This window comes from Hemiscyllium ocellatum, chromosome 26 (assembly GCF_020745735.1).
Source record: "Hemiscyllium ocellatum isolate sHemOce1 chromosome 26, sHemOce1.pat.X.cur, whole genome shotgun sequence".
NCBI lineage: Eukaryota > Metazoa > Chordata > Chondrichthyes > Orectolobiformes > Hemiscylliidae > Hemiscyllium > Hemiscyllium ocellatum.
Genome location: NC_083426.1, coordinates 29352909 through 29368972, shown reverse-complemented (window position 1 = coordinate 29368972; position 16064 = coordinate 29352909). Strand labels below are relative to the sequence as shown.

The 16064-nt window shown below is 38.5% G+C and overlaps 1 protein-coding gene across 2 annotated transcripts in view; it reads right to left on the bottom strand.

Moving 5' to 3' along the window:
* Window positions 1–12938, bottom strand: part of LOC132828392 (innate immunity activator protein-like) — a 61282-nt gene extending 48344 nt beyond the window's left edge. Inside the window, exon 1 of one of the 2 annotated variants that reach the window (XM_060845458.1) lies at window positions 12834–12938. The gene's annotated coding sequence lies outside the window, so the exon portion shown is untranslated. Of the gene's footprint in view, window positions 1–2279; window positions 2307–12833 lie in introns of those variants that run through there. The other variant, XM_060845459.1, reaches the window with a different exon arrangement.
* Between the last annotated feature and the right edge of the window lie 3126 nt (window positions 12939–16064).

Sequence of the window (16064 nt, the reverse complement as noted above, 5' to 3'; positions counted from 1 at the left end):
TTTAAAATCACACAACACCAGGCTATAGTCCAACAGGTTTAGATTAGATTACTTACAGTGTGGAAACAGGCCCTTCGACCCAACAAGTCTACACCGACCCGCCGAAGCGCAACCCACCCATACCCCTACATTTACCCCTTACCTAACACTACGGGCAATTTAGCATGGCCAATTCACCTGACCCGCACATCTTTGGACTGTGGGAGGAAACCGGAGCACCCGGAGGAAACCCACGCAGACACGGGGAGAACGTGCAAACTCCACACAGTCAGTTGCCTGAGGCGGGAATTGAACCCAGGTCTCTGGCGCTGTGAGGCAGCAGTGCTAACCACTGTGCCACCGTGCTGCCCAGGTTTATTTGGAAGCACTCGCTTTCGGACTTCTGCTCCTTCATCAGGTGGTTATGGAATATAAGATCATAGCTCTGAAAGCTTGAGCTTCCAAATAAAACTGTTGGACTATGACCTGGTGTTGTGTGATTTTTAACTTTGTACACCCCAGTCCAACACAGGTACCTCCAAATCATGAACAAGAAATGGGCCAAGTGAAGGCAAGTGGGAGTAGTTTAGTTTGGAATTATGGTCAGCATGGACCAGTTGGACTGAAGGGTCTGATTCCGTGTTGTATGATATTATGACTCTATAACTCTATAAAATGTGACTTGTTCCTCTTGACATCAAGAAAGGCCTTGTTCAATACCGCACATGGTTCTCCCCAATTTCTAGTCAGAGGTCACAGCAGTCAAGGCCTGGGAAAATTTCAGCCTTTGAAAGTTTGTGAAGGCAAGGCAAAACAATTATTTAAATAGGTTCTAGAACTTCTGGGGGAGCTAAGTAAGGAATACTCTAAAATCAATAATTATAGAAGGTGCAAATTGAAAATTATGACCAGCAAGGATTTTCCATACTGGGCTTGATGTATCACAAGCAGATACGGCTCATATTAAAAGAAATGAAAATGTAAAAACATAACTGATTACAACACTATTGCCCCAACAATCATCTGAGTCATTTTATAATTCTTCTTAGCAAACTTACATCCATAATACTAAAACTATAACGTGACCATTTTCTCAATTAATTCAGGCCAAATTCTTACATAAGCCTGCATCTATGATGGGGATAGGGAGATGAACATTGCAACACACAGGTTAAATATTAGAAGACATATAAGCCATTCATTATATGCTCATTTATTGAATTTACTTACTTAGAAATAAGACCACAATTTTAATCTTCCTAGTCTGTGTGAACTAGAAGGAGTGTGGGGCATGTGCCCCAGAAACTATTTCAATTACATCCTCACAACAAATTTACTGATGGGTACGAGAGCAAAGTTAGATGCAAATCTTAAGTTAAAAAATGTTCAAATGAATGGTATAGTGTTGTCAATAGACACGTTCCATCACATTTAAACCAGTTTGACTGAAATGCCTAAGGTAACAGCTATTTTTATTTTTGGAAATAATCATTGTACAACAATGAGTGAATCTAGGCAACTGATATTGTTACTGTAGAAAATTATCCTATAGCGTGTTGCACATTCCAATACATGCAATAGAACAACCTTCTGATTTAATGCAAGCGAGCCACCACTAAGTCAAGTCCCTTTCTTTTTCAAGTTATATAAATATGAATTTAAAACGAAATTCTTAAAAAGACAATGGTTAAACAGCTTGAGAAAAGACAGGCAGGGACATACAGAATTCAGGACGTCAACAGAAATACTGATGCCTCACTCAATGACAATCCAACTCTGTATCACTTCCTTATCACTGAAGGCCAGCAGACAAATGAGGTATCAGACAGTTATTCATAGAAGCCAAAGCAATTCTTCACATTACACACAAAAGAAAAACCACTTGGAATGAATCATAACAATTGCAATTCACTTGAGGCTTCAAGTAATGTTTAAACCCAAAGTTATAACTGAGAGGAGCTTGTGAGAGCCCAGTGATTGAAATGGTGTCTTTAACCTCATTCACAATTTTTAAAATATAAAGTAGCTTTTCTAAGTGATTTATTCACTAATTCAGCTCAACGTCCTTACTCAGCATGACCATTATGGTTCTAATCTTCGAGGAGAAAGAATTGACATTTCAGGCATGAGCCCTTCTTCAGGAATTCCTGAAGAAGGGCTCATACCCAAAACGTTGATTCTCCTGCTCCTTGGATGCTGCCTGACCTGCTGAGCTTTTCCAGCAACACATTTTCAGCATTATGGTTCCAATCCAAACATAAGGTAAATACTTTTGTTTGACGGTTATTAAACCAACTTACCACTTGCTCCTCAAGCCACTCATAAATTGCACAATACTGAGCCATATAAATTGCTGGTGCACCAAAGGCAAAACAACCGACTCTTCTGAAGTACAGACCTTTCTAGATTGACTCATATGACTGATCAAATTTGGAATTCAGATTCATGCAGTATTCCACATAATTTGGACTATACATGTTTGTTGTTCAAACCATCAGCATTTCTCATGTTTAAAGAAAAGTAAAAGAAAATACCCTACAGGTGTTCAAGCTGTGAAACAAAAGCAGAAAATATTGAAAATATCAGCAGGCCAATCAGCTGCTGACTGATCTTTTCATCTTATTTGGGTTTGAAATTATGTCATGTGTTTAGTGCTGAGAATTAATAACATTGTGATTCTTGCATTTGATGACCTAAACCCAGCTTCAAAAAGAGAAGGGCAGTTGGAGTGATGAAAGTTCACCGCAACAAAGATATTCCAGAGTTTAGATTATTCTGTTGCTTTCAGGCAATTCAAAACAACCCAGATCACATAACACTTAACAACATTTGAAATTTCAAGCAATCAGACTTCCAGAAAGTTTGCACGAAATCACATTCAGGTATTCAATTACAAATGAACAACATATTGAGCAGGAATATACAGGTAAGGCAGGCAGATCACTGTCCCCCAAACACGCCATTGTGGAAGAAAGATTGGTTTCACATCTATTGGAAGTCTACTCCAAAGCACTGCGGATTGTTTAAATTGGCTAGTTGCTCTGTTTCTGCCCCTCACTCAGGGTGAAGTCCTGTTCTCAGGAGCTGCCAGTCAATCAGATTAATTGACAACTCCATCACTCCTGGATGCACCACAGCTCAGTATTATATTGTAGGGACTGTACAAAAAGGCCTGAGGAGGAACATAGCTCCCACACAAAGGTTATTATCAGGGATTTTATGGTGGGGAGGGACTCTAGGGACCATAGAGGTGGTTTTGGGGCCCGGTTCTTTTGGAAAAGAAGTGTGGAATTCGGGCGGCATGGTGGCTCAGTGGTTAGCCAGGTTCAATTCCAGCCTCAGGCGACTGTCTATGTAGAGTTTGCACGTTCTTCCCATGTCAGCGTGGGTTTCCTCCCACAGTCCAAAGATGTGCAGGTCAAGTGAATTGGCCACACTAAATTGCCCATAGTGTTAGGCGCATTAGTCAGAGGGAAGTGGATCTGGTGGGTTACTCTTTGGAGGGTTTGGTATGGACTTGTTGGGCCAAATGGCCTTTTTCCACACTGTAGGGAATCTAATCTAATTAAAGGTGGATTAATCTCCTAGATAGAGCATCCTGCTGCTTGCAAGGCATCTTTTGAAGGAGATTAACCCTATCCTTCCTGCGTTTGTTCATGTTGGCATTTAAAGATGAGCTGATTTCTATTGAGTACCCATGCCAGTCAACTTTCTGCATGAACAGCATGTGATAAAGATCATTTGAGCTTATAACAAATCCAAGTGACTCTTAAATATTTATTCACATGTGGTGGGGTGAGCAATTGATTCCAATGTCCATTCACCCTCCCTGTTTGAAGTGAATGCAAAGATGGCAAGTTAGGCATCTGCTGCATTTTACATACCACCCCACGAAAACCATGCCAAATGGCTGCAAGTAATATCCAGCCTTTATTATCCAGTTAGCTAGCAATCCACTAAAAATAAGTTTAGATGTTAATGTCGTTATATTGTTAAAAAGGTGTTTAAGTAAATAATTGGATGCTGTTCATAAAGGACTATTGGCATCTCTCTCTTTTAAAGTGAGAGAACCAGTTTGTGTTAGTACAGTTGAATAAGGAACATCCCACTCACTTTGTTATATTTGGGATATCTTGGATATCATCTCATACTATGACTGGCCTAAGAATAAAAATCTTAAAATATGTTTTTATGGCATGCTGTCAACTCTATCTATTGGATGTCACAATAGATGTCATACTGTTGGTCTAGGGAAGAGGAGATTCTCATCCATAATAAGTTTGATCAGATTACATTAAGGTTGCAATATTTCTAGAATATTGATCCCAAAGGAATCAGCACTCCCCATTAAAATTACAGCTTAACGCTGCACACTCTCAAAGCAATATTCAGTTTAAACCCAAGTGTCACTAAGTTGTGATACGTTGACTATTAATATTTAATTCCATTGACTGATTAAATGTCTGGAACGTTTGCTTCAACCAAAACAACTTTAAATCAGACAGACACTATGTTTACAATGGCTGCAGAGATCACTTGACCTGAGAGCTCCACCTCAAAAGGCATTTCAAAGTGGACATGGAAACAACATAGTTATGGAATTAGTTTGCACTGAGTTAGTTGAAACAGGCAATAAGCAGTTGATATCTCTTTTACAGGAATGATCTGAGCCAAAAGGAAGTTTACTGAAACTTATTGTGCAAATAATGGGGATGAACATTCTGTTTGCAATGTTTCAATGATACTTTAATAGCTTTGACAATGGGAGATCGAAACTCCTTCACTAACATGGATCATGCCCTAAAGGATGGAATAACAAAGTCTCTCTTTCAAAATGTTTTTGAAGCTCATATCCGATTTTAGTCTATTTGGAATACATGGCAGAGACAGAGAACTTTATAGTGTAAAGAATTTCAAGTGTCATACTGCCCAATATGGAAATACAGGATAGCAATTGTGGTCTCCAGAAGAACTACCAGCGTACTTGGGCCCAAATTCAGTTGGAATTTCAAGACCACCAAAAGAAATCTTGGAACGTGTAATTCTTTTTACTCATGGACTCTAACTTCTTGACATTTTCACCTCAATCTACCTTGTAATGTGTACTTTTTTAAAGAAAAATTAACAGTCAGAACCAATCTCAGATATAAGAGAAAGAAATTTATCAACTGCTCTGATAAATTTCATAACACAAGTGACAAGGCTAATAGCAGCTTGAGAGTCAGATAGACTATTTTAAAATACAAATGAGCAACACACACACAAAAGAAGAGTTAAAATAGACCACAGATAACCATAGAAGCACAAACACAAAATAAATAAGACATTGAAAATAGACGTTTTTGGACTTTTATAGTAATTAACTAAAATCCAAGAATTTCAAAAGCATCTATAATATGGATACAGGCCCATCGCTCAACAAGTCCGCACCGACCTTCTGAAGAGTAGCCCACCCAGACCCATTCCCTACCCTATCTTTACCCCTGACGAATGCACCTAACAATTTAGCATGACCAATTCACCTGACGTGCACATCTTTGGATTGTGGGAGGAAACCGATGCAGATACAGAGAGAATGTGCAAACTCCACACAGACAGTCGCCTGAGGCTGGAATCAAATCCAGGTCCCTCATACTGTGAGGCACCATTGCTAACCACTGAGCCACCATGCCACCCCTAAATGACTTGTATTTTTTTCTAAATGAACTTCCAAGGGGACTTACTTGCTTATATGTATAAAACTTCCTGAAAATGAGGCAACTCTGTAGATTTTAAGAACGTTGGATTTCCAGTCAGGATATCCAAGTTTGAATTTCTGTGATATTCAATGTAAAGAAATGTCTGGAGTGCTTTAGTTGAGCATTTTCCTGCTATTACCATCAAGGAGTGGCCCTTACAACAACTGTAAAGCTAAGTTGAGTCACTCAACCCTCCAATTTAGAAACACGAACGCAAAGAAAACCCTGGAAGAACTTGTCACATCAGACTAAAGAATCTCAGAAAATATTATAATAAAGTTTCAAACAGTGGAGGCCTTTAACACTAAGTCCAACCTTGGTCTCTCCTCTTTCCCTTTGGCATCATTTCCTACTTTTGAGAATTTATCTTTTTTCCACATTCTAATTTCTAAATTCTCATTTAAAGGCCTTTATTCTGACTGACCACAACACAAATTCAAATTCCTACCCGAGACATTGGGTGGAATCTAATTGTTCTCAACAGTGGCATGATTGGCATGGGAGGGCATTTAATGAGGTGAGATGGTGCCATTTTTGAACCCTTTTGCCTTCCTGCTTCCATCAGAATTATATAACATACAGGAAGGTTCCACAAGCAACCTTCCCACCCTTCTAACCCTAACCACACCGTTCACCAAGATCCTTAAGTAGCAAAGTAATAACCAATTAATTGTTGGATGCCACTGTAATTGATAGTAATCTATTAGCTCGCAGACTTGTCACCATGCAAAGTGCATGGCAGCCAAAGCTATATGCCCACCTTGTTAACACCCATGGGTACATGGGGCAGGGAGCTGTTGGATCATTGATCAAAGATGCTGAATATTTGATTGAGGAACTTAACTTTGGGAGAGGGGGCATGCTGAAATATACCACACTGCTCCCACAACCAAACCCCCTACATCTCCCATCCTCTTCCCCATCACATTAACATAAGAATGTAAGAAACAGGAGCAGGGGTAGGTCATCTGGCCCATCAAGCCTGCTCCACTATTCAGTAAGATCATGGATGATCTTTTCATGGACTCAGCTCTACTTATCCGCACACTCACCCTAACCCTTAATGCCTCTACTGTTACTATCTTTACGTTAAAATCATTCAATGAGGTCGCTTCAATTGCTTTACTGGACAGGAAATTCCACCGATTCACAGACTTCTGGGTTACTTACTTGTTTTCTCTGATTCCAAGGTCCTGAGACCTCAGTGCCTGCCCATCCAGCAGCACCCTCACCTTCCCAGTGGTGCGCTGAAAACAAGAGCTGCTGGCCAATGAGTGAACCCCATGATCTTGATTCCAGGGAAAAATGCAGTCCTGGTCTTGCCTCTGCCTGACTGGCTTGTGCCTTCCTGAGAAGGGTGCAATATGGATCTAACACTGGCTCCCCAGCCAGCATGTCTCAGGTATCTGTCCATTTTCCTTTCTTGCTTTCCTTGGCCTCTGTACTGGCCAAATTCTTATCCTCAATCATCTCAAGCTCTCTGATAATCTCCCTTGTCTTCTGATGTTGAATTCACTGCTTTTCTGAACTCACTAAAACTCTTCCTCCATATAAGCTCTTTGATGCCTCTCATGCCACCATCTCAAAAGTTGCCATTTGCTATGATTCAATTGCTCTCATGGACATGATCACTCACAAAGGCCATTTGTAATTATATTCCTATTTAACTCATTATCACATATTTTTCACTCCTTAAAATTCCCACTCATTCTGTATTTGTGTTCAGAAAATAAAACTCTCCTAATTTAATTACAACAATAATTTCAAATTATATCCTTGATCTTTGACCCTCCATTCATCGTAATAAATCTGGAGGCATCAAGGTGGCAATTATTCCCTTTTGCAAGCTATGCCCACTGTGCCTCAACAAAATCATCATTCTCTCCAATACTGGTAATTCCATTTGATGTTGTTTCAGCTTTCAATCCTTCAAATTCAACAGGTACAAACTTGGCATCCACCACAAGATCTTCCTGGGGCATATCAAACATTATTTGAATTCATTCTTCTCTGTCAAAATCATTCACTAATAGAGTATCAACCTGGAGGGCAAATATAATGCTTGACATTCTTTCAACAACTAACAGCATTTTCGAAAATCCCTCTCCTCTTTTCTTCTATTCTCAACTCCAGCTAAAGTGCTGGTAATTCATGAACTTCTTTGCCATTCTTCTGCCCACATCTTCCTTCATTTTGGACCCTTATCTTTCTGCAACTTTTCTTCCATCTCCACACATACACTCTCCTGATTTCCAATTTAATCACCTTGACTCCACTCCTATTCAACTGTTAACAACCTAAGTTTGTTTCCGGACCCCAAGGCGAATGAACAGTTTCTTCTCCTTATATGTTGTTCGGTCCCTTCAAAAATTATTACCATAATCACCCCAATAAATCAACTCTTTTATCCACACAAGCTGCATACATTCTTAACATATTATTTTTTTGACTCTGACTGCAATGCATTCTTCATCTTTGCCCTTTTCAAACTCTCTGATGTGGATTATAGAAGTGAATGTATTCTTACCAAATTTGTGGATGGCACAAAAAAAGTGTGGAAAGTGGGTGGTGAGGATCTCACACACATCTACAGACAGACATATATAGCTTAAGTGAGGGGCAAAAACTTTTCAGATGGAATTTATGTGGGAAAATATGAGGTTATGCACTTTGGCAGAAAGAATAGAAGAGCTGACTATTATTCAAATGGAGAACAACTGCAGGAAGCTGCAGTAACAGAGGGATATGGGAGTCCTTTTGCATAAATCACAAAAAACTTGAATCCTAGTTCAGTTGTTAATAGGAATGGCAAATGGTCTATATTTCAGAGAAATTGGAATGTAAAAATAAACTGTACAAAGCACTGATCAGACCACTCCTTGAATGCTGTAGGTAGTTTTGGTTTCCATATCTAAAGAAAGATACACTGGCATGGAGACAGTCCAGAGAAGGTTCACTAGGTTCATGCTGGTATGGAGGGATTTTCTTATGAGGAGAGATTGAATTGAAGTTCAGAAGAATGAGAGGCAATCTTTTCAAAACTTATGTGATTCTTAGCTGGGCAGGGGGAATGCTTAACACAGTAGATGCTTCAAGATTGTTTCTCTGTACAGGAGTGTCTCAGACCATACAGCATAATATGGCAGGAACAACGCACCCTATTAAGATAGAAATGTAGAGGATTTCTTTCTCTTGAAAGGTAGTCAATCATTGGAATTCTTTACTGCAGGAGCTATGGAAGCTGGGCTGTTAAGTATATTGATGACTGAAATTTCTAATCAGTAAAGAATGAAGGGTTATGGGAATAAGGCAGGAAACTAGAATGTAGGATTACCTCTTCATTTCTGTTTTAAATGTGCACCTCAACATCTATCCTGTTAAGCACACACCATATCCCCTGCGCCCTTCCAAGAATCTTCTAAGTTTCAAAAAGATCATCTCTTATTCTTCTAAAGTCCAATGGGTAAAACCTAACCTACTCAATTTTTCCTCATAAGAAAATCCCTCCATACTAGCATTAAGCAAATGAACATTCCCTGGACTGCCTCCTCTATCGGTATATCATTCTTTAGCTAAGGGGATCAATGCTGGTCACAACATTCTGAGAGTAGTCTAATAAATGCCTTGTACAGTTTATTTCTACATTATAATTCCTTTGAAATAAAGGCTATTCTCCTTCCCTATGAACTGCTGAACTTGGATGCTAGCGTTTTGCGATTGATGATCTCATTGCATGGCAGAACAGTCTTGATGGGTCAAAAAACCTACTTCTGCTGCTATGTCTTATGGTCTTATAGTCACACCACTTCTAGCAAAAACTTATCTTCCTCACTGTACACCAAAAGTTTCCTTCAAGGACTTATTGTCAGTCCCTTTCTCTTAGTTATTTTAATGCCATCCATTGGCAATGTTATTCACAGATTTACGGTCAACTTCTTTTTATGTTAATGGCACCCACTTCCACCTCTCTGTATGCCTCTTGACCTTCCACTGTTTCCGTGCTGTCAAGAGGTTTTGTTTGGCATCCATTCTCAAATGAGTTTCAATTTGTTCCAGTTAAATGTTGGGAAAAGCAAAGTCATTATTTTAGGCCCCTATTACAGTTTCGTTTCATGTACCCCCAATTTCATGTTCTATCCTGGTCTCTATCTCAAACTGAAACAGAATGTTTGCTAACTCAGTGTCTCAAGTGCTTCTAATCCTATACTGTATTCATCACAAAGACTGACTGCCACCTCCTCTACTACAAAGTCAACAATTTTGGTCCGTAAACATAATTAGCATATTAAAACAGCCCAGAGTTCACCCAAAATAGTAATTCCCATCCTTGTCATTACCAGCTCCAGACACTATTTTCCTGTCTAACCTTTCTTCCTGTACTTTGCTGAAAACAAACTTCTTCAGAATTCATCCAAACTTCTGGCACCCTCTTTCTTACCTATAAGTCCCACTTACCCCTCACTTCTGCCCTCACTGACTTACATTGGTGCTTTACCACCTTAAATATAAAAACTTGCCCATCTCTACCATTGTACCATAATCCAGCCTTACGATTCCCACCCCAAGCCTTATGTTTCTATAACTCTGAACTCTTGAACTTACCTGTTCCCTTTGTCTTATCACTGGGAGCTTTGCCAATTCAGCTACCTGAGCCGCATACACGAGTATGCTTTGTATTAAATCACTCTACCTCCCTTAAAGAGATTGCCCGAAACCTATGTCTTTAATCAAGATTTCAGTGGCTGATCTAATAGTTCAATGCTCCATGTAAACCAGGAGAAATTGTCTCTGATTATAAAAAGAAACAAGGATCAGAGGGCATGGATTTAAAAAGATTTGTAAAAGAGAGTAGTTAGGGTTTGGAATGCATTGCAAGTAAGTGTGGTGGAAGTCTGCTCAACTGAGGCATAATTTGACAGTTATTTAAAAAAATGCAAAGATGTGGGGATAAAGCAGGAGATTGATAATGAGAAACAATGCTCATTTGAAGAGCTGTTGCGGGCATGCTGGGCATATTGGCCTCACTCTGTGCCACAAGACTTTTGTGATTCTATGATTCTTTGACTATTTGGAAAGCTCTGGACATTTATAAGAAAATAAAGTTGTTGTTCTAAAGTTTTAACATAAATTATACAACAGATACCATTCCAAACATGTCACAGTGTTAATGCATAAAGAATAGTGATCTATGGATGCTCTATCAGCACTCAAATATCATGTGTGAGACTCATACCTTTATAACCCTCGTATTCATTCACAAGGCTTCCTAAGGTATCATATAGCAAAGTGCTGCCATGGAATTCCCCCTCCCCCACCAGTGGCCACCAAAAAGAGCAAATAGACGTGATGACTTAGCACTTCTAATTCACATTCTGGCCTCTGTTTGACATACGCCTAACACAGAACTGATCCTTGCAAATTTTCTGCTTTCAAATACTGTTGCAGGAACAGCAAGAAATAAGTCATTACAGTGACAGTAGAGATGGGAGGAAATAATCATTTCACGGTTTTGCTGTGGTGGCGTAGGAAGCAGGCAATCTCTACAGCGAGACAGCCCTTGCCCATACAAAAAAAGCTTGTTCCCTGCAATCTTGTGAATTTGAGAGACTGACCCTTGCTGTGGTTGTAACAAATTCCTGACTACACTTGGACTTTTATAAAACAACATACATTATTTGATACATACATATCCAAGCTATTACGCCTGCTAAATGCTTACAAATAACTAGCCATTAAAAAGGTAAGCATCACCTATTGATCCCTGCTGTTTATTTTGTTAAGCGATTGCTAAAAATAGTAATTACCATACATTAGCCACATTAATTAATTCTGTAATTTAGATGGCTGTGACTCCTGTCATTGTGGCTTCTAATTTATACTGATAATATGTCTCTGGCTTTACTTAAACAAATCAATTAGTGTTAGTAGCAAAATATAATGCCATTACCTTTTAAATAGCCCAGTTCTTAGCTGTTTCTTAGCTGTGTGTTTGTCAGAGATTACAACATGGTCATTCCAAAGTATTCGGTAAATGTGATTGTAACAGTATATTTACTCATTCACTTGAATCACTGCTTCGTCAGTAGCCAACTATTACTCAAAGAATCATCACACAGATGTCTAGGTTTGAGTATGTAATTGAAAAAACAGATTTTTAAGATGGTCCTCCCGAAATCAAATCAATATTATAACAGTCTAAAACTTTCCAATGTCACAAAAAAAGCACTTAAAGCAACTTAAAATAATAAGTATTCTGGAAAAAGCATTTGTTTTAAAGTAGAAGTATATTGCAATCACCATTTTACAGAAATTTGGTATAATCTACCAAATTTTATCATCCAATTTTTATCCTCTCCTTTCCTGAAAGCAATGACTCATTTCAGGCTGCAGTTCAATAAGAAATAGGGCAACACCTCAACAAAGAATGCACTACCTTGAGTATGCCTGGACATTACGTCCTGTCAGGTTAATTAGTCTTGGAGCTTTATCATTCAAGTGTGTTACTAGTTAAAACAGTACTTAGTCAAATATGCATAACAAATAATTTAAAGTACAGAAGTAAAGTTAACACTCATAACTATATAAATTTCCAAAGGAATCCCAGATTCATTCCCTTCTTTTCAGATAACGTAAATTGTAATCATGAAGACAGACCTACCTAAAGTTCATTTGTTGTTTTGATACTGCATATCATTTTCTTAAACAGGCTTTCTTGAATTTTTTGTTTCTCTTTCAATTTTTACCACTTTCCAGGATAAAATAGGTAATTCAAACATTCTAACGTTCATTTCACAGACAGAAAAAAACACATCTACCTTTAAATGTTGTCACTGCAATCAATTGTCTGTCATAAATCAGATTTATGATAACTTCAGAACTGTTCTGCTATTGTTTTAACACAGCTTGGTATATGCCAGGACCACCAACAACTGTCGACCTTATGAACTGCCTGTGCATTAAAATGTCTAAAGTTATTTTATCAGCTTCACTTTGAAGCAGTTATGTGAACTAGCAGAGACACAGTAAAACTACACCCAAAGGTGTGCCCGCTCTAGGAAAGCAAACAATCCCTAAGAAGCTGAAGTGAATATATGCTTGGAATCCAAATATGCTTACCTGATTAAGTCAGATGTGTCTTTAACGCACGTCTAAATTGTCATAATTAAACTTTCCTTCAGGAGAAATTTAGAAGATGTAACAAAAACTTTTTTTGAAGAGCCGTTCTACAGTAATCTACAGCAAACAAACAGCTGAGTTGTTCAAATGCACTGTCTCCAGTGTGTACACTCCTGAAAATCACTAACCTGTTGCAACTTGAGTGGGAGGGAGGAGCAAAACGTAAAACCTTATCAGCACTAAATCATCCAACTGAAACAACAGGATTAAACAAACACCAATGGTAGAGGCAGCTAGCATTAGCAAAGAATCTCCTTCTATGCCTTCTTTCATTCGTTGTATTGATGAATAAAACGCAGACCAACGAGACCATTGTTACATTATTTTTTTCAGATTGTCTCACTAATGTAAATTTAAGATGTAAAAAGTAATGCACTGAATTGGTCTGTACAATGTGGTGTGTCATACATTCCAAACACTACATTAATTCTCTCCCACTCAAACTAGCACAAAGCAGTCTAACACAATTTCACAAAGTGACTGCTGTCAACTGTATTTTTTTTATTCTTTCACAAACTTCAGAGTATAATTAATGGGTAGTGTTTTCAGCTTTAAGTGTGAATCTGCACAAATGGAAATCTGTCTTGCCATCAAAAACTACATTGTGAGCTTACATTTTTTTCCCCAATTATCAACTGCCACTGGATTCAGTGAAAGACTGCCTTTGGTCTTCCTGAACCCTATTGGTATTCTAGTGTAAAGAGCTGCCTAAGACTGAATGGTGCAGACTAGCATATTCCAAGATCCAGGACCATGTGCCAAGGGCCTAAAGCTTGGGCCAGTTACAGCAAAGGTTCAATGGAGATAGCCATTGTCTACAGACCTTCTGCCAAGTATATGAAATATATGTCGTAAGTACAACCTGTATTAACTGTAAGTGTGGTGAGTTACCTCAGAGGGTCACATATCATAATGCTAGAAATTGAACTATATTGCATTTCATGTTATGGCAAATTTAAGTTGTTGTGTCACGTACTTTTAAATTTTTTGAGTTACTTATATTATTTGGAAAAACATATTGTCTCGGGCCCAAAAGCATATAGCTGGGAGGAAAAGGGCAAAGGTTGCAATTATGGCTTGAATTCCGACACTGAGTGAATTTTTTGTTGTATGAGTCATTGAAGGTCCCTGACCAGCACTGTGACATTACTGAAAAAACTGATAAGGTAAAACATCAGCATAATTAAATATTAATAAAGCAATAAAATTCTTAATCTATGTCAGGTCACATCCTGTTTAATTGTCTCAAATCATAAAGGATTTAGAAGCTTTGGAAAACATTTCAGGCAGGGTGATCACATAGGTTAGCAGCTCGCAGATTTAAGAACATGATTAGACTCAATCTATATGGATTCAAACTTGATAGATTAGGGAGGGGCAGGGATTTGAGTTAGGTAAACTTTGAACTAAGTTACTTGCTGGGAATTACTTTTCTGAGGCTCATTGATCTCATGAATCATTGCTAGCATAGGCAATAATTTTTACTACGTGCATTAAAAATGGAGTTGGTTGTGTTCCTAAGAATGGTCTGCATAATGTATTTAAAGTGAACAAGTAGATCATTGAAGGTTGTATCACTCATAATAATCAGCTCATGAAGCTTGCTTGATTGGCATTGAATGTCAGAAAATATTTTTCCAGAGTTCTTTCCGAACTTGGCAAAAATACTCTTGTCTTTCTTTCATCTTGCTCTGCAGATTGTGTGACTGTCAGGTAATGCAATGAAGGCAGTTGTGTGTAGATATTCCATTGTAGGATCGATCATGCTCAGCTGGCCTTTATTTACCTATCATTACATGTTCAGCTGCCAACAAAAATTATTTCTAAATCCCAGTATTGATCAGCAACTCTGTGAAACATACAAAGAAGGAAAATGGCAAGTAAAATAACTTTTGACATTACCATTGGCACTGTTTTCATCTGGTCACTTAGTGTTCTCATGTCAAATTTCTTTCTCCACTATTTATTGTATCTTTCCAAAAAATGTTAAACTGAGATCTGTCTGGCCTCTCAGGTGCATATGACAGATTTCTTAGTATGCCTTCAAGCGAAAGGTCTCCCAGTTTCGTGCTAATATTTATCCCTTGACCACTACCACTGAAACAAATTAGTCAGAAATTAATTTCATTGCTGAGTGCCAGACTTTGTTGAGTGCAACTTAGTTGCTGTATTTGTGTTCATAACAACAGGAACTGCATTCTAAAGTAGCTTATTGATTGTCAAACATTTTGGGGTATCCTGATAATGTGAAAGCTATGTTTCTGATGCTCTGTTGGCTGGAGTTCCACACTCCATCCTCCATAAAATTGAGGTTATTCAAAACTCTGTTGTCCATTTCTTGATTCACAATAATGTGAAATTTCCTGTCATCCTGTGTTCATTGATCTACACTGGGTCCTATTTAAAAAAAATTCCCATTCCTGTTTCTAAATCCACCTTCGCACTCTTCCCTACCTTAGTACCTTCTGTCAGACTCACAACCCTCCAAGGTACAGCACTCATCAAATGCTGGATTTTTGTCCAGCCTCAGTTTTATTTCCTCACCATCGGTGGTTATGCCTTTGGTTGTGGAAGCCCCACGCTCTGAGAATCCCTCCTCCCCCCTTTATGTGTCTCCACATTTTGGTGTCAACCTCTTTCAGCAGATTCGCTGATTACAACAGGACTTAAAGCCTGTCTCTTTGATCAAGTCCTTTTTCATCCAGAAAGGCTATTGCACAAATTCAAATTCTTCTCCAGTTAAGTGGAACACCCTTGAGGACAGCAATCTCATGCCTTTTATCATGTTCAAACCATACGAATATAAATAACAATCAAAATCAGAACAAGGTTGGAGTGTAAAACAGTCCAAAACAGCTCCAAACTGCTGACATTTTCATGTCCAAAGATGTGCGGGTCAGGTGAATTGGCCATGCTAAATTGCCTGTAGTGTTAGGTGAAGGGGTAAATGTAGGGATATGGGTGGGCTGCGCTTCGGCGGGTCAGTGTGGACTTGTTGGGCCAAAGGGCCTGTTTCCACACTGTAAGTAATCTAATCTAATCTAAAAAGTTTTCCTGAAATAATGAGTTAAGATAAGTTATACTTTTTAGGACCGTGAAAGTATAATTAAACAATGAACATAAGTTGGCTTCAAAAAGGCTTTCTTTCCTTTATTATACCATAGCATGTTA